The 17,930-nt window shown below is 39.5% G+C and overlaps 1 protein-coding gene across 9 annotated transcripts in view; it reads left to right on the plus strand.

Annotated features, from left to right (window-relative positions):
- The window catches only part of FRRS1 (ferric chelate reductase 1), a 107,358-nt gene that overhangs the window by 47,921 nt on the left and 41,507 nt on the right, over window positions 1-17,930 (plus strand). For 2 of the 9 annotated variants that reach the window (XM_054512719.2, XM_054512720.2), the window contains exons 1-2: window positions 14,825-14,962; window positions 17,139-17,325. The exons of 5 other annotated variants lie outside the window; for them this stretch is intronic. The gene's annotated coding sequence lies outside the window, so the exon portion shown is untranslated. Of the gene's footprint in view, window positions 1-14,809; window positions 14,963-17,138; window positions 17,330-17,930 lie in introns of those variants that run through there. 2 more of the 9 variants (XM_064588766.1, XM_045897118.3) reach the window with 2 other exon arrangements.

Below are 17,930 nucleotides of genomic sequence, written 5' to 3' on the forward strand. Positions count from 1 at the left end.
GACATGAATAGGGAAGCCCTGGCCAACTGCCGTGGCCAGCCTGCTCAGTCCCAGGGAATCCCCAGGGGGCTGGAGGAATCAAAAGCAGAGCTCCTGGCTGGGTTTGCCAACGCTATTGCCGAAAAAACTCGAATAAATTAACTGGTCACAAGAGAAGCCCGATCACGTGAGAGACTGGGGTTTGGAAAAGAGAAAGGGAGAAATTTACTTCAGGTGCTGGCAGCTGGCTTAGGTGGCAGGCTCAAGCCTACCAACTTTTCTGCCTGCAAGATGGACACCTTGAGTTTTATAGGGAGAGGTTCGGGGGTAGGGGGTAGCTCATGCAAGAGAGCCGGGAAGGAACCTGTGAACATGGGTGGGGGTCGAGATCTGTTTAGCATGTAATCATGGGCAGGAAAAGGCATGTGGTCTTCTAGGCATTCTCTTGCTATCAGGGCTTTTCGGGCTTGGCTATTGGAATGTTCCAGTCATTGCAAAACATCTTCATTAGTGTCAAGAAAGTGCCATAAGAAATAAGAACAATGGGTTTCAGTTAGAGCGTGAGTTAAGTGGTCTTGTCTATTTCTGATTTTAACTGTTGGTGTCTATAGTTGAGCAAGAGGGTTCGCTGACCTTACGATAGGGTTCTGTTCTGATAAACCCATTGTAAGTTGAAAATATTGTTAAGTTGAAAATGCATTTAATATCCCTAGCCTACCAAAATCATAGCTTAGCCTACCCTACTTTAAATGTGCTCGGAACACTTACATTGGTCTACAGTTGGGCAAAATCATCTCACACAAAGCCTCTTATATACTAAAGTTGTGAATATCTCATGTAATTTATTGAAAACTGTACTGAAAGTGAAAAACAGAATGGCCATATGGATACAGGATGTTCTAAGTATATTGGTTGTTCACCCTCATGATTGCAAGGCTGACTGAGAGCTGTGGCTAGGTGCTTGCTGCCTGGCATCATGAGAGTATCATACTGCATGTTGCTAGCCTGAGAAAAGATCAAAACTTATAATTTGAAATACAGTTTCTACTGAATGCATATTGCTTTTGCACCAATGCAGAGTTGAAAAGTCGTAAAAAGGCAAATGATTGTTAATTCAGGGACTGTCTATATATTGGTCTCTGCCCCTAGTTCCTGGCACAGAGCTCCTAAAACCTTTGTAATTTCCTAAATGATAAGAGCATTTGAAACATCTTTGTTCCACTGAGCTCCTAAATCCCTTGGATTTTCCTGGGTGTCTTTTGATAGGAGTATCTTTTGTTCTAAGAGGTGACTCTTGGTGGGCTCCTGGCTGGTAGTATGTCACTAGAAAAACCAAGACATGATTAGAAACTTGGAACTTTTAGCCCCACCCCCCATTCTCTGGAGAGGGGCTGGAAATTGAGTTATTGATCCATTATGCCTATGTGATGAAGTCTCCATAAACATTCCCCAAGTTTGGGGTTCAGGGAGCTTCTGGGTTGAGGAACATAGGGAGTTTTGGGGAGAGTGGTGTTTTACAAGAGAGCATGTAAGCTCTATGCTCTTTCCCACATACCTTGTCCTGTGCATCTCTTCCATCTTGCTGTTCCTGAGTTCTATCCTCTTATAATAAACTAGTAATCTAATTAGTAAACTGTTTTCCTGAGTTCTGTGAGCCACTTTAGCAAATTAATTGAACTCGAGGAGGAGATCATGGGAACCTCTGATACATAGCAATTTGGCCAGAAGAATAGGTCACAACATGGACTAGTCATTGGCATCTGAAGTGGGGGTCAGTCCTGTAGGACTAAACCCTTAACCTGTAGGATCTGATGCTATCTCCAAGTAGATAGTGTCAGAATTAAGTTGTAGGATACCCAGCTGGTGTCACAGAGAATTACTTGATGTGGGGACACACCCCCACACATCTGGTGTCAGAGTGTTTTTTTTGTTAATTTTTTTTTTAAAGATTTTATTTATTTATTTGACAGAGAGAGAGGGAACACAAGCAGGGGGAGTCAGAGAGGGAGAAGCAGGCTTCCTGCCGAGCAGGGAGCCCGATGTGGGACTTGATCCCAGGACCCTGGGATCATGACCTGAGCCGAAGGCAGAGGCTTAATGACTGAGCCACCCAGGCGCCCTGGTGTCAGAGTGTTTTGAATGGGGTAATAGTGTCAGAATAAAGAAGAGACTCCTAGGGGCGCCTGGGTGGCTCAGTCGTTAAGCGTCTACCTTCGGCTCAGGTCATGATCCCAGGGTCCTGGGATCGAGTCCCACATCGGGCTCCCTGCTCAGCGGGAAGCCTGCTTCTCTCTCTCCCACTCCCCCTGCTTGTGTTCCTGCTCTCGCTCTCTCTCTGCCAAATAAATAAATAAAATCTTAAAAAAAAAAAAAAAAAAAAAAAAAGAAGAGACTCCTAGGAGGAAGAGTAAGGTGTTGTTGTTGTTGTTGTTTGTTTGTTTTTACGGATGCTTTGTCAAACTTTCAATTGCTGCATTCTTTTTTTTTTAAGATTTTATTTATTTATTTGAGAGAGAGAGAGAGTGATAGCGAGAGAGAACACAAGCAGGGGGTGGAGGGAGAAGCAGGCTGTCTGCTGAGCAGGGAGCGAGACGTGGGGCTCAGTCCCAGGACCCTGAGATCATGACCTGAGCTGAAGGCAGATGCTTAACCGACTGAACCACCCAGGCGTCCCCAGTTGCTGCATTCTTAAGTTGAAACAGGCAGCTAAGTTGCCTGACCTTTGCAGTAAGCCTATAATCTGAACAAGAAGAACTAAAATAAAGTAAAAAAAAAAAAAAAGAAAAGAACTGACTTGTGAGGAAATAGGTAATCCAGAGAACAGAAACTACACGTAAAAACAAAATTCCGAAAAATTTAAGAAATTTCTGAATCCATAAAACAGAAATAGTACAAACTTTAGGATATGGCAGAGAACACACAATGCATTTTTTTATGAGACTGACACGCTGCCCACTGCACTAAGAAGGCACTACAGTGCATTTTTTTTTTTTTAAAGGAAAGGCAATTTAAAATCTTCAAGAAAAAAATGTACAAGAAACTCATGGCCTAAATGAATCCAACCTAAAATAGGAGATCCATGGACATAAACTAAAATGGAATGGATTTTATTTTTTTTTTAAGATTTTTTATTTATTCATTTGAGACACAGAGATACAGATAGAGAGAGAGAGAACATGAGCAGGGGGAGAGGCAGAGGGAGAGGGAGAAGCAGGCTCCCCGCTGAGTCAGGAGCCTGATATGGGGCTCGATCCCAGGACCCCAGGATCATGACCTGATCTGAGCCACCCAGGCGCCCCTAAAATGGAATAGGATTTTAAGCAATAGATGGAATGAGTAAAAAGTTGGATGACGTTAAAGATATTGTCTGGAATGCATATATTTCTTCATGTCCTAAGAAAATAAAGATTATAAGAAACCCCAAGACTAAGCAAACAAACATTCAACAATATAGGAAAGGTATGTTCTAAACATGAAGCAACCTGAAATATGGCCCAATTTCTAATAATTGGAGGGAATGTAAGAGAACCCATTTTGCACATTGTCCAGGTGGCTGGTGTGAGGAGCGAGAAGAACCCATTTTATTTATTTATTTATTTAAAAAGATTTTATTTATTTGAGAGAGAGAGAGAGAGCTCTCGCATGAGAGAGAGCATGAGCAGGGGGAGAGGCAGAGGGAGAAGCAGACTCTGCACTGAGCAGGGAGCCCCACATGGGGCTCAATCCCAGGACCTTGAGATCATGACCTGAGCCGAAGGCAGATGCTTAACTGACTGAGCCACCCACGTGCCCCCCAAAAATCCATTTTGTTAAGTAATTCTGATGCAGGGGGTTCACAGATGATTCTGAAAAACCACGTTCATCGGTCAATTCTTGGTTTCCAGTATATCCCAGCTCTCAGCAACACGTGACATGATTGACCACACGCACCTTCAGAACCATTCTCTACACTTTGGGACTCACCACTCTTGGTTTTCTTCCTATCTTACTGGCCACTCAATCACAATTTCCTTTACTGAATTTGCCTGTTCTTCCCAATTTCTAAACATTAGTGTGTCCCAAGGCTCACTCTTCAGATCTCTTTTTTAATCCTTACTCACTTCCTTTTTCTAGGACTGCCAAGTGTTAATGACTCAAATTTATACCTCCAAACACATCTGTGAAACAGATATCTCCACTTGGATATTTTAATGGCATCTAGAACTTAATATGTCCAACATTTAACTCTTGCTTTCCACCTTTCAAACTAGCTCCTTCCCTATGTCCCACCAATCTTCCTGTCCAAATAGATGCTACCACTTCTAATTTCTTTCTCTTTCTCTCACGTTATCTGTCTCTGGATTCATTAAAGTTTCTTTGTCGATCAGGACTGATTCAAGACACATAGTTCTGGTTGTTACTCCCATTGCTCTTGAAAAGGTAAAATTAATAGTGATTCAGGTCAAGAATATATCCAGTGTTCAGTGTTTTTAGAGTCTTACTGCTAACCTCTTAAAAGAAAATATCCTATTTTAGGCTAGAGAAGAGTAAACTTGGCCCACCGGGGGCCACAGAGAACAGTGTGCTAGATATTTAGACCCAGAGAAGGCAACTGAGAATAACTGGTTATTAGGCAACTCTCCTAAGCACCAGAGAACTGATATGATCAGGACTCACCTCTGCTGTTGGCTGATGGAAGGTTAGAGACTGGAGGAGGGTATTGAATGAATGCAGATGTGGCTGTCGGAGTTGGGGAGCCACTGGACAGACATGGCAGCTGTCACACAGAGACAGCTGCTCCCGTATGCCCTGTAGGTATTAGCAAGGTTCTCTAGAGAATCTGTAAACTACTGAAATGGTTATCTTTGTTGACTCCAGCCAGCCTGCTCAATGGCATACTTTCCAGACTGAACCTTTAGCTAGCTGTCGGTGAATTAGTTTATGCCAAAAATGAACAGAAAGATTCACTATTTCCAGACTACCTACAATTTGCTTCCTCTCCTCTTTCTCTTATACATCCTATTTTTGCCTTTGTCCCTTGATAGTCTGCCTCCCTCATGTAAAAAATAAACAGTGCATAAAGTAAATAAATAAAGGTGTCTTAAATACCTGAGTTATTCTTTGACCATATATTGTTTTTTTTCTCCCCAATTTTTATTTAAATTCTAGTTAGTTAACATATTGTGTAATACTTGTTTTGGCAGTAGAATTTAGTGATTCATCACTTATATATAATACCCAGTGCTCATCATAAGTGCCCTTCTTAATACCTATCACCCATTTAGCCCATCCACCACCAACCTTCCTCCATCAACCCTCAGTTCGTTCTCTATTGTTAAGAGTCTCTTATGCGGGCACCTCAGTGGCTCAGTTGGTTAAGTGACCGACTCTTGATCTCAGCTCAGGTCTTGATCTCAGGTTCATGAGCTCAGACCCAAGCCCTGCATTGGGCTCCACACTGGGCATGGAGCCTACTTAAAAAAAAAGTCTCTTATGGTTTGCCTCCCCCCTCTCCTCTTTTTTCCCCCCTTCCCACATGTTCATCTGTTTTGTTTCCTAAATTCCACATATGAGTGAAATCATATGGTGTTTGTCTTTCTTTGACTGACTGATTTTGCTTAGCATCATACACTCTAGCTCCATCCATATTGCTGCAAATGGCAAGATTTCATTCTTTTTGATGGCTGAGTAATATTCCATTGTATATATACACCACATCTTCTTTATTCCTTCATCAGTTGATGGACACTTGTGCTCATTCCATCATTTCGCTGTTGTTGATAATGCTGCTATAAACATTGGGGTGCATGTACCCTTCAAATCTGTATTTTTGTATCCTTTGGGTAAATACCTAGTAGTGCAATTACTGGATCATAGGGTAGTTCTATTTTAAACTTTTTGAGGAACCTCCATACTGTTTTCCAGAGTGGCTGCACCAGCTTGTATTCCCACCAACAGTGTAAGAGGGTTCCCCTTTCTCTGCATCCTTGTCAATGTCTGTTATTTTCTGTGTTGTTAATTTTAGCCATTCTGACAGGTGTGAGGTGGTATCTCATCATGGTTTTGATTTGTATTTCCCTGATAATGAGTGATGTTGAGCATCTTTTCATGTATCTGTTAGCCATCTGGATGTCTTCTTTGGAAAAATGTTTTGACCATATATTGTTATATGAAAAAAATTTCAGAACAATATGCAGAGAATGATACTATTTCTATTACAAAACCAAAGCTATATCTTTTTGCAAGTATAAGAAACTGTATATAAAGTCTTAAAGGGAAACATACTGAACTGATAGCAATGGTTGCTTTTGGGAAAGCAAATGGAATTAAATGGTATCATGTAGAATTTTATCTTTATTGTTTCAGTTTCTACAATCAAAACACGTAGATCTATGTAATTCATAATAATTAAAAAATCAGAACACAAGAAAAAATACACTAAACATTTTGGGCCATTTTTGGGGGTGGGGAGATCTGGGAAACCAGAGGGACTGGATGGTGTTCATTTGATTTTATCCCTTTAGAAGGCCCTTTTTGCCTATGCTGGTCCATTCCTGCATAAAAAGTTACCATAAACTCTGTGCTCCATTCCAGAATTAATCTGGATCAGTACTTTTAGCCATTCCATTACTCCTCACTCCTGCTTTTCTTGGTTCTCAGGCTTCCTTATTTTGGCCACATATTTCCGCTTTCATTTTCATACTAGTTGCTTTGGTTAATGACCAGGTTTGGATATGCTCTGCTTATTTTAATATTGTTTCATTGGCAGGATCTTATATTTGGTATTTGCCTTCAGATTTTATGCAACTAGAGGCTTTTGAGTAAAGGCTTTTGCTTCTGTATTCAATTTTGGGGCAATATAGGATAGACAAACTCCTGCTTCCTCTGGTGAAGTTGAGGGTGAGAATCATATTCACCTCAATTCACTCATGTTCTAGGATTATTTTTCATTCTCAGAGGAGATGATGCTGTTTCATCATATTCTGGGGGTTCCTGAGGATTGGGACCTTATGTTACTTATTTTTATGCTTTATGTTTGTTGAATTTAAAATTCTACTTTGAAGGCTTACCTAATGGAGAAAAAGTATTCTTGCAAAAATGGTTAGAGCTGCTGGCTTTCATTGTAAATGTCACCCTGACTATGTAATGTTTTGTGCAAAAAAGAAACCAATGACTTTTTACTCAGTTAATAAATGTATTACTTCTCATTTTGACTGTGAGAGCATGGTTTCTTTTCAGTATTAAGATTATATTACATTTGTATATATTTATAGATTTCTCTTTTTTAAAGTTATTTATTTATTTGAGAGAGAGAGAGATTGTGTGCATGTGTGTGCGCGCGCGCACATGTGCACTAGAAGGGGGAGGGGCAGAGGCAGAGGAAGGGAGAGAATCCTCCAGCAGACTCTGCACTGAGCACAGAGCTGGACTCTGAGATAGTGACCTGAGCTGAAATCAAGAGTCAACCACTTAACCAACTGAGCTACCCAGGTGCCCCTAAACTACATTACATCTGTATATATTAAAGGTACTGACTTAACACAATAGGACCTAAGCCATCTTGTAAATAAATCGCATTTTATTATTTTTTAATTTATTTACTGAGAGAGAGAGAGAGAATGATAGAGAGAGAGCATGAGAGGGAGGAGCGTCAGAGGGAGAAGCAGACTCCCTGCTGAGCAGGGAGCCCAATGCAGGACTTGATCCTGGGACTCCAGGATCATGACCTGAGCCGAAGGCAGGCGCTTAACCAACTGAGCCATCCAGGCGCCCCAATAAATGGCATTTTAAAAAGTCACATAGCCCAAGAGCTGCTAAAACAAAATTCTGCAGTAAATTATACTATTCCTTCATTGTTAAAACTTGGGAAATAAAAAAAAACCCTAGGTTATTACTGAGTAGAACTAGGTTATTACTAAATAGATGCTATTTTCTTCCTTTCCTTGATTCTTTTTTAATTTCTTTTCTAATTTGCTTTAATTGGTTTAATAACAGATATGGTAGAAACTTGAATGTAGTATAACCCTAAATGATAGAAAATATTAGAAGCCACTGATTGTAATTGCCAAGACTTTTAACTTTATATCATGTCTCTAGATGATCAACAGAGATTTTATTGACGATTTGGTAAAGCTGAATCAAACTTTTAATATTTTACTTAAATCAGTGTTGCCATCTCTGGCACATAATTATAGAGTATTAATATTGTCTTGCACTAAATTAAAATGCTACAAAAGAAAATAATGTAATTAAAGAGGACGAAGAATGTCTGCCATGCTTTCATTATAATCAATAAACTGGCCTTAAAATGAACTGAAATTCAAGGGGTGCCTGGGTGGCTCAGTTGGTTAAGCGTCTTTCTTCAGTTCAGGTCATGATGATCTCAGGGTCCTGGGATCAAGCCCTGCATCGGGCTCCCTGCTCAGTGGAGTCTGCTTCTCCCTTCCTCGCACCCCCACCCCCCCACTGCTCATGCTCTCTGTCTCTCTCAAATAAAGAAATAAAATCTTTTTAAAAAAATGAACTGAAATTCAAGTCAAGTTTGAAGAGGGGTAAAACAGAAGAAGGGGCTTTCTAGTATCTTATCTTTCTGTTACTTAAATTAAAGTGAGATCTTATATTTAACATCTATTTTTTGAGTTCCTAAAAAGAGGTATTGAAAGTAATGACATAGTCCCTACCCCAGGAATTGCTTAAAGTATAGTTTTCATCCATTGGTACTGACTACTTGGTATAGTGTATTGAGAAGGATCTGAAATCATGTCCAGTTTAGTAGAGAAGAGATTATAAATCATTGATGATGATGACTGCCTACCTGTGGGACTAGCATCTTATGTAATGTGTATTTCCTTACTCTAATACAAGACGTTAAAGGTAGTGAGATATTATCTCATGAAAACATCAAATAACTCTACATCTGTATCCTTATCTTCTTTATGCAAATGAAGAAAGTAAGAGTAGGAGGTTAAGTAATTTGCCAGAAGTCAACCAGCTATTAAAGAACAGAGCTGGGATTTCAACCGAAGTGGGTCAGACTTCAGAGAATATGATCGTTTTACTTGGCCATATGGTCAATTTATAATGGAGGAACTAATATTAGTTCTGATTATCAGAAAAGTTTCATGGATGAATTGGGACTTTTGCTAAACCTTGGAGAATGTGTGGCGTTTAATATGCGGGAAGAAATATGATAAGAGGGGGCGCCTGGGTGGCTCAGTTCGTTAAGCGACTGCCTTCGGCTCAGGTCATGATCCTGGAGTCCCGGGATCGAGTCCCGCATCGGGCTCCCTGCTTGGCAGGGAGTCTGCTTCTCCCTCTGACCCTCCTCCCTCTCATGCTCTCTGTCTCTCATTCTCGCTGTCTCAAAATAAATAAATAAAAAATCTTAAAAAAAAAAAAAGAAATGTGATAAGAGAACAGCATTAGCAAATGTGGAAAGATGAGAATAAGACTTGGTGTTTCATGGAGTGATTGAGTCAGCAGTACCTGGTGGAAAGCAATGAGGATGTTTGTTAAGTGTGGCCAGGTGATGGAGTGCTTTAAATGTCAGGAAGAGTATGGATTTAACGCTATAAGCAATGGTAAGTCACCGGACATTATTGATAAAAGTATTACTTTAGGAAGATCCATGCAATGTTGGACTATTGTCAGCAGGCTTCATGGGGGTCATGAGAACAAGTAGGAGAGATTAGTTCCAGAGAATTTGAGCATAGGTAATTATAGTGCACACATTTTATTGAACAACTTCTTTGTTTAGACATTGAACTAAGCACTTGACATATGTTATCTTAGTTAATCCTCACAACAACATTATGTATTGTGATCTTCATTTCATGGTGAGAAAACGGGTTTAGAGAGGTCTAGATCACAAAGTTTAGTGGTGGAGCTGATCTTCAATCCTGGGTGATCCGATTCCCCTGCTCAGAATAAATAAGTAGGAAGGCCTGTATATGAGTGTTGAGAAAGGAGGAACTGATAATTGAGTTGGGGAGATATTAGAAGCACTTGGTTTCAACATTTTGGCCTGCTGCCCACAGTAAGAAATAAGAAATGCTCAACCCAGGGGGCGCCTGGGTGGCTCAGTTGGTTAAGCGACTGCCTTCGGCTCAGGTCATGATCCTGGAGTCCCGGGATCGAGTCCCGCATCGGACTCCCTGCTCAGCGGGGAGCCTGCTTCTCCCTCTGACCCTCCCCCCTCTCATGTCCTCTCTGTCTCTCTCATTCTCTCTGTCTCAAATAAATAAATAAAAAAATAAAATCTTAAAAAAAAAAAAAAAGCAGTGCTCAACCCAGGACATATCAACTCATGGATATAATCTGAATTAGACCCATGAAACAGCATTTATTTACCCTTATTATATATAAGGTGCTCTAATGTTTTTGTTATTTTATTAATATTTTTCTGATCGTTACTCACTAAAGACTTTAAATAGTTTTTTAAAAGCTTATTTGTTTATTTTAAGTAATCTCTACCCCTAATGTGGGGCTCAGCCTCACGACCCTGAGATCAAGAGTCATGTGCTCTTCCGACTGAGCCAGCCAGGCGCCCCACCCACTAAAGATTTTATATTCTGCTAATAAATGGGTTGGGGCTCCAAACTGAAAAACTCTGAGCTATAAAATATGAAAGAGACAAAAAGCTGAAAGTCATCTTTAGGTTTTGCTTGAGCATTGATAAAAATGCAGGAGAAACTGGAAAGGGCGACTGATTAAGTTTCCTGTAGCTCTGGAACAAATGACCACAAACTCGGTGGCCAAAACAGCAGACCTTTATTCTCTTACAATCCTGGAGGCCAGAAGTCCCAAATCGGTAGCACTGGAGCAAAGTCAAGGTGAAGCAGAACCCCTTCCTCCAGAGGCTCTGGCTGAGAATCTGTTCCTTGTCTCTTCAACTTCCGGTGGCTACTGGCATCATTGTGGCTGCATTCCTCCAGTGTTTACCTCCATGGTCACCTTGTCTTCTTTTGTGTGTAATCTCCCTCTGCCTCTTCTTTCTTTCTTTCTTTTTAAAAAGGCTTTATTTATTTTACAGAGGAAGAGAGAGAGAGAGAGAGTGAGCATGTGAGTGGGGGGAGGGGCAGCGGGAGCGAATCCTCAGACTCCCCACTGAGTGTGGAGCCCGATCCCAAGACCCATGAGGTTATGACCTGAGCCAAAACCAATAGTCAGATGCTCAAAAGGCTGAGCCACCCAAGCACCCCCTTCAGCCTCTTCTTTTAAGAACACTTGTGACTGCAGTTAGGGCACACTTAGATAATCCAGGATAATCTTTCTATCTCAAGATTCTTTTTTTTTCTTTTTTAATATTTATTTATTTATTCTTATGTTAATCCCCATACATTACATCATTAGTTCTAGATGAAGTGTTCCATGATTCATTGTTTGTGCATAACACCCAGTGCTCCATGCAGAATGTGCCCTCCTCAATACCCACCACCAGGCTAACCCATCCTCCCACCCCCCTCTATCTCAAGATTCTTAACCCAATGACATCTGGAAAGGAATGAGAACTGCACATCTACAGGAACATGGGTTTATCAGGTAATTATGCCCCTCCCTCCATTCCTTCCTTCCTTCCTTCCTTCCTCTCCTCCCCTCTACCTCTCTTTCTTTTGTTCTTCCTTTATTATCCACCTAAGAAATCGCAATATATTAGACATAGAGCCACTTTGTACAAATATAGGATAGTGCCTAGCACAGTATCTGCCATATAGTAGGTGTTTGATAAAATAGCTATTGAATGATTGTGATAATTCTTTTTTTTTTTTTATTTAAGTGACCTGTCATTCTAAAAAATCTAGTCTTTTTCTGGCCCATTGTATGTCTCTTCTTGGCCAACAGAAACCTGCTTTCACAATTTGGCAGGAGACCTTAGAGAACATAAGGTTCTGGTTGTAACCCTTCATTTTTACTCTTGAGGTAACAAAAACAGAGGATAAGTGATAGCAGTGGAGATAAAGAGGGAACGAATTTGAATAAGAGGACAAAATTAAAGGCCACATGAGAATGGGTCCATTTTAGATGGTGGGTTTGGGATTTATTGAGTGGAGGCAGGGTCTAATCAATTGGAGATGTTCTACTTGAATCCCATTTATGAAATGCTCAGTATCATAGAAAAGGCAAGTTTATGTTTGGTCCATCAGACATCATTCAGTTTTGGCAGTGAGGTTCAGGGTAGATAGTAGCTGTGGCTTAGAACCCTGTCTTGCCTCTTTTCTCTGCCTGACCTTGGGCAATTTACTTAGCTCTGCATTGCCCTCAGCACTCAGTGGTAGAATGTCTACAATATTGTAATACCTTTCACTTAGGGTTCTTGTGAGAGTTAAGATAGTGCATGTGCCTTGGTCAGAATGAAATGCTTCTTATTCTTGCTATACTTTATTTGCCTTATTCATTCTCATTCTCTCATGAATATACACTGGAGTTTTCCAGTGGCTCTGTGATGTGTCATATAATACTGCAACAGATCAAATACAGAAGATGTGAGAATCCAGCTGTCCTCTGTTAAGCCAGGCACTTAAGAGATTTGCAAAAATTTAACAACACTCCTCTCACTAAAGTCTTATTTTCGGCAAACAATCATAACAGCAATAGCGAAAAAAAATACTATGTTGACACGTAATGGGTTTATTTTTATCATTTAAAAATGAATTTGGGGCGTCTGGGTGGCTTAGATGGTTAAGCGTCTGCCTCTGGCTCAGGTCATGATCCCAGGATCCTGGGATGAGTCCGCATTGGGCTCCCTGCTCAGCGGGGAGCCTGCTTCTCCCTTTCCCTTTACTGTCTCCCCTGCTTGTGTTCTCCCACTCGGTCAAATAGATGAATAAAATCTTTTAAAAAAATTAAAAAAAATGAATTTGTAAGTATTGAAATATTTCTCACTTTTAATTTTTAATACATATAATGATAGATATCACCCATGTAAATGAATATCTCTTTGGGGTCCACAGTAATTTTTAAAAGTTGTAAAGGAGTCTGGACCAAAAAATTTGAGAACTGCTAATGTAGAGGCATGAGAATGGGATCCAATAGGATAGTATCAACTTCTCAGAGTCTGAGCTCCATTGAACATCTTACTAAATTTGGTTCCTTTTGGGAACAGCTGACAAGGAGCTGATGAAGAAAGAGCCTGGTAGAGGTGGACATCTGGCAGGGAGTGATAAGGGGAGTTACAGCTGGGGACTTTAGGGGAAATGGTAGGCCTGGAAAAGGGTGCTTTTAGATAGAGCTAATCCTCTCTGTTCAGTTCTTCCCACTGTGCCCCTTCCCACTACTATTTATTTAGTTTTTCAAGTTTTTATTTAAATTCCTGTTAGTTAACACAGTGTAATATTAGTTTCAGGTGTAGAATTTAGTGACTCAGCACTTCCATACAACACCCAGTGCTCATCACAAGTGCCCTCCTTAATCCCCATCACCTCTTTCACCCATCCCCCTGCCCACCTCCCCTCCGGTAACCCTTAGTTCCCTTTCCTGGTTTGCCTCCCCCCCCACCCCCCCGCCCATGTTCATCCGTTTAAGAGTGCTTTAGGATGAAAGATTACAATACTATATTCTAAGAATTATTTGTCTTATAGGTTTTTTTTTTTTTTTTAATCATGCTTTTGGCATGCACAGTGTCCCCTGGGGACTATTTCTGGAAAAGGTTTAATTATGACTGCAGAAATCTCTGTCATCACCTGAGGCTTTATACAGAAGGAATGAAGCTCTACTTACTTAGTTTGAGTCTATTCACATTTCACACAGCTTTAGAATAGAGAACCGGCTCTCTGGCATCTTTTTTAAAAGCCTCTCTCTAAAATCCTATAAAGAGGGGTTTTTGTTAATTGTGACTAGTTCTTTTTTTTTTTTTTTAAGATTTTATTTATTTGGGGCGCCTAGGTGGCTCAGTCGTTAAGCATCTGCCTTCGGCTCAGGTCATGATCCCAGGGTCCTGGGATCGAGCCCCGCATCGGGCTCCCTGCTCTGTGGGAAGCCTGTTTCTCCCTCTCCCACTCCCTCTGCTTGTGTTCCCTCTCTTGCTGTGTCTCTGTCAAATAAATAAATAAAATCTTAAAAAAAAAAAGATTTTATTTATTTGACAGAGAGAGTTCTTAAGGAGAAAGATTAAAGTGATGGTGTTCTTTCACTTCTCTTCTCTCCTTTTAAAATGGTTTTAGAGAATTTAGTAGTGTTGATTGCCAACCAGGGATCACAGGTCAAAGCGTATATGACATTTATTTTCCAGTCTGCACTTGTGATTCATAGCTCGCAATGGAATGTTTAATATTTATAGATACATTGTCTTTTCCTAGCCCTAAAAATGTTCTTTTGCAAAAAAAATCTTGTGCAAAACAAAGATTAAAGGAATGAAAGAAATGAAAACTAAACTCCTAAGTTTCTGAGTGAATTTTGCAAACTAAAACTCTTTTGCATGATATCATTTACTTTCCAAGGTTTCAGTTCTATGCAATCTGATTCTTTTGCACCTTTTATAGTTAATTGAAATAGTTTGCTAATTACGGTTATGCCTTAAGAGTTGCCAGAAAAAACAATGAATTATTTTTTTAGTATAATTATATTCCAAATACTGCATAGAACAATATTTATATTGGTTGTTTGTCTGAAATTGAGTTTAAGCAGGCAGCCAGTATTTTAATTTGCTAAATTTGGCAACCCTACCTAAGCACAACTAGGTTCCTTTGTTTGTCTTTACTTAGAATATATAGAATATATAGAACAGATATGTATTCCCAAGTGGTTTTGTAGTTAAAGGCACACAATTTTCTCAAGGAAACAACTATTACTTGGCAAAGTGCTCTTGTATGTAAAACAGAACGCTTAATTCTCGGAAATGGAGTCCCCAAACTAGTACTGGTCTCCTGGTCTTGCAAATCAAACTTTGCTGCTCAGCTTGGGAAAGTTGCCTTCTTGTTACTGGGTAAGCGGGCTCCACCCAGCTGCTGAAAGGAGATACAAATTGTAACAAAACCGGAAGTTGGCTAGGCTGCCTTCGCTTCTCAAGGTAAGCGTCTCCTTCTATTCTCTTTAAGTCAGAGCTCTTTGCAAAGCGTTTAAAAATTGAAGCCAGCTAAGGCGACAGTACTGAGAACAGGCGACTGTGATGATGGGGGCGGTCGGCGATGCAGAATGAATGCTTTAACAAATTATGTTCTGGAGCTTGTATTGAGCTAATGAGTTTTCACAAACGAGTTAGGTTAGTAAGATGTCCTGTGACTTTGACTAACGAGCTTTAATCCCAAGAAATGGGTGATTAAAAGTAGAGTCATGCTTGGGGTCCTGAAAAGCATGGACTTTATTCATGCACGTGTGTTTCTTTCTCCTTTTTAAAAAAAACTTGAAACTGTGGAAACTCTCTTTTATAATTAAACTTAATGGCATAATTACCTGTATGCAGATTACTTAGAGCCTTAGTTGGTTTTTGAAGTATGTTTTAATTTAGAAATTTTAGCTTCCCCCACCCCCTACCCCTGGTGTGCATTTAGAATTTCAGAAAGGCTCTGGTAAGACCTTTGCCACCCCCTCCTTTTTTTTTTTTTAATCTTGTCAGTGCTTACCTAGGGGCAAAGGAGATTTTTCAGTTTGTGAATGTGTTATCAGGGATATTTCTTTACAAAGCTAAACTTTTAAGCTCAGATACTTTCTTTTTCTTCTGAATTAAAGAAAAAGTGGAAAGATTTGAGTACTATACAGAGGTAGAGGCTAAAATTTGGTTTATTGATTTGTTGAAAACAATGAGCTAGACATTTTATTTTGTTTAAGGGGATGAGTTCTGGTAATTTGCTTAGTAAGCCAACATGTTGACTATTTTGGCCAAGTGTAGCTTCTGTTTCACAGCTCTCCATTTGCGTAATGTCAGATTCTCTGGAAATCACACTGTACAAGCGCTGTTTTCAAGGTTGTCTGCTAGTCAGTGGGAAAGGGGATCAACAAGCTGGCCACAAGACAAGTCACCAGTTGGGGCAAGTGTGATAACATTTTTTATTAGCAAAAGCAAAGCTTCTGGAGGTTCCAAAGAGAGAGCAGTTACAGAAGGTGACAGAATTGGCCAAGACTCCATGGAAAGAAGGAGATTTTATTTATTTTTCTTTTAATTTATTTTTTATTTAAATTCAATTAACATATAATTTATTATTGGTTTCAGAGGTAGAGGTCAGTGATTCATCAGTCTTATATAGTACCCAGTGCTCATTACATCACGTGCCCTCCTTAATGTCCATCACCCAGTTACCCCCACCTTTCTCCCCTCCAGCAGTCCTCAGTTTGTTTCCTACAAAGAAGATTTTAATGGGAGACCTGGTTTATGGTGTGCACTTTGCTAGATGTTTCATATGTATTGCTTTATTTGACCTTCACAAAGCACCTTGATATTTGTTGCATTTTCTCTTAACAAAATGAGAAAAAGCCTGGTGAGGTTAAATAATTTGCCCACAGTCACTAAGATGGTGCCTGCTGGATTCAAACCTGCAGCTGGATTCGAACTATGTGATTTTGAGGTCCAAACTGTTCACTCTCTCATAGGATACATTTGAAATGGACCTTGAAAGAGGGGAGGAGGTTTTATTTACTAAAACAAAAACAAAAGCAGTGAAGGTAACATAGAAGGTTTGAAAATAGATAAAAGAAAAAAAGCTAAGTAGTTTTATTGTATTTCTTTACGGTCTTTATATATCCGTATTTTGTAGTTATAAATTATTATCTTTTATTATATTATAAAGCACTACATGCTTTAAAATTTTTAGATTATTTTTATATTATAAACACTACATGCTTTAAAAAAAATATGCACAATACAATGAGGATTAAAAAGAGGAAGTCCACTCCTCTTCCCCTATTGAAAACACTCTCCTGGGGGTAACCACTCTTGAGAACTGTTAAAGTGTGGAGTAGAAGGTTTTTTTTTTTCTTTTCCCTTTAACTTTTAAGTAACATTTCTTTCAATATACTACATATCATTTCGTAATCTGCTTGTTTTCATTCCTCAGTGTGGCAGGAGCATGTTTCCACTTAAGTATATGCAGACTCATGTCTTAGGGCTTTTGTGAAACAAGTTGATACTTGCAAAGCACTTAAAAGAATACCTAGCTCCCATAAAGCACTCAGTAATTATTAGCTGTTATATTTGTCATTGACTTTTTTTTTAAATGTTTTTCCTTTATTTTTATTTATTTATTTGACAGAGAGAGAGAGAGAGCACAAACGGGGAGTGGCAGGCAGAGGGAGAGGGAGAAGCAGGCTTCCTGCTGAGCAAGGAGCCCTGATGTGGGGCTTGATCCCATGACCTGAGCCGAAGGCAGACGCTTCACCACTTAACTGAGTGAGCCACCCAGGCACCCCGTCATTGACTTTTCTATTTCATTCTTTTAAGTGAGTGAGTATACAGTATTCTATAGTCTGGATATAGTGTAGCTTATTTTTGTAACCACCCAAATTGTCTTAAATTTTTGTTACTACAAATATAATTTTTGTCTAACTGTGCGAGTTTTTCTGTAGGATAAATTCCTAGAAGTGAAATTCCTAGGTCAGAGGTTAGGCATATTTTAGTTTAGTAAGATACTGTCAAATTTCCTCCAAAAATATTGTGCCAATTTACACTTTTCACTGTGTATGTGTGCTCATTTTTGTACATTCTTGCTTATACTGGATATTAGCAGTCTCTTGCATTTATCCATGAAATGACAGGCAATGAATTTTTTTTTTTTTTTTACATAAAAAGCATAGTGTACAGAGATTTTTGTATCTTATTTTTTCCCATTTAACATCTGTTTTTACACGGGTAAGAATTTGATGCATGAAATAATGGAGGTCCCAGTTAGAAGGCAGGACATGGATAGAAAGAAGGAGTGGTGCTTATTCCAGGAGTTAGTACAAATGGTACGTTGTTGCAAGAGCCTGGGAGAAAAAAATCCTTAAAATGGGGTTGGGCTGAATAGTATGAAACATTAAAGTTTTTGTCCTTAATTTAATAATTC

Source organism: Mirounga angustirostris, unplaced genomic scaffold (assembly GCF_029215605.1).
Source record: "Mirounga angustirostris isolate CCGP_5_RB_7025 unplaced genomic scaffold, mMirAng1.0.hap1 SCAF_4, whole genome shotgun sequence".
Lineage (NCBI taxonomy): Eukaryota > Metazoa > Chordata > Mammalia > Carnivora > Phocidae > Mirounga > Mirounga angustirostris.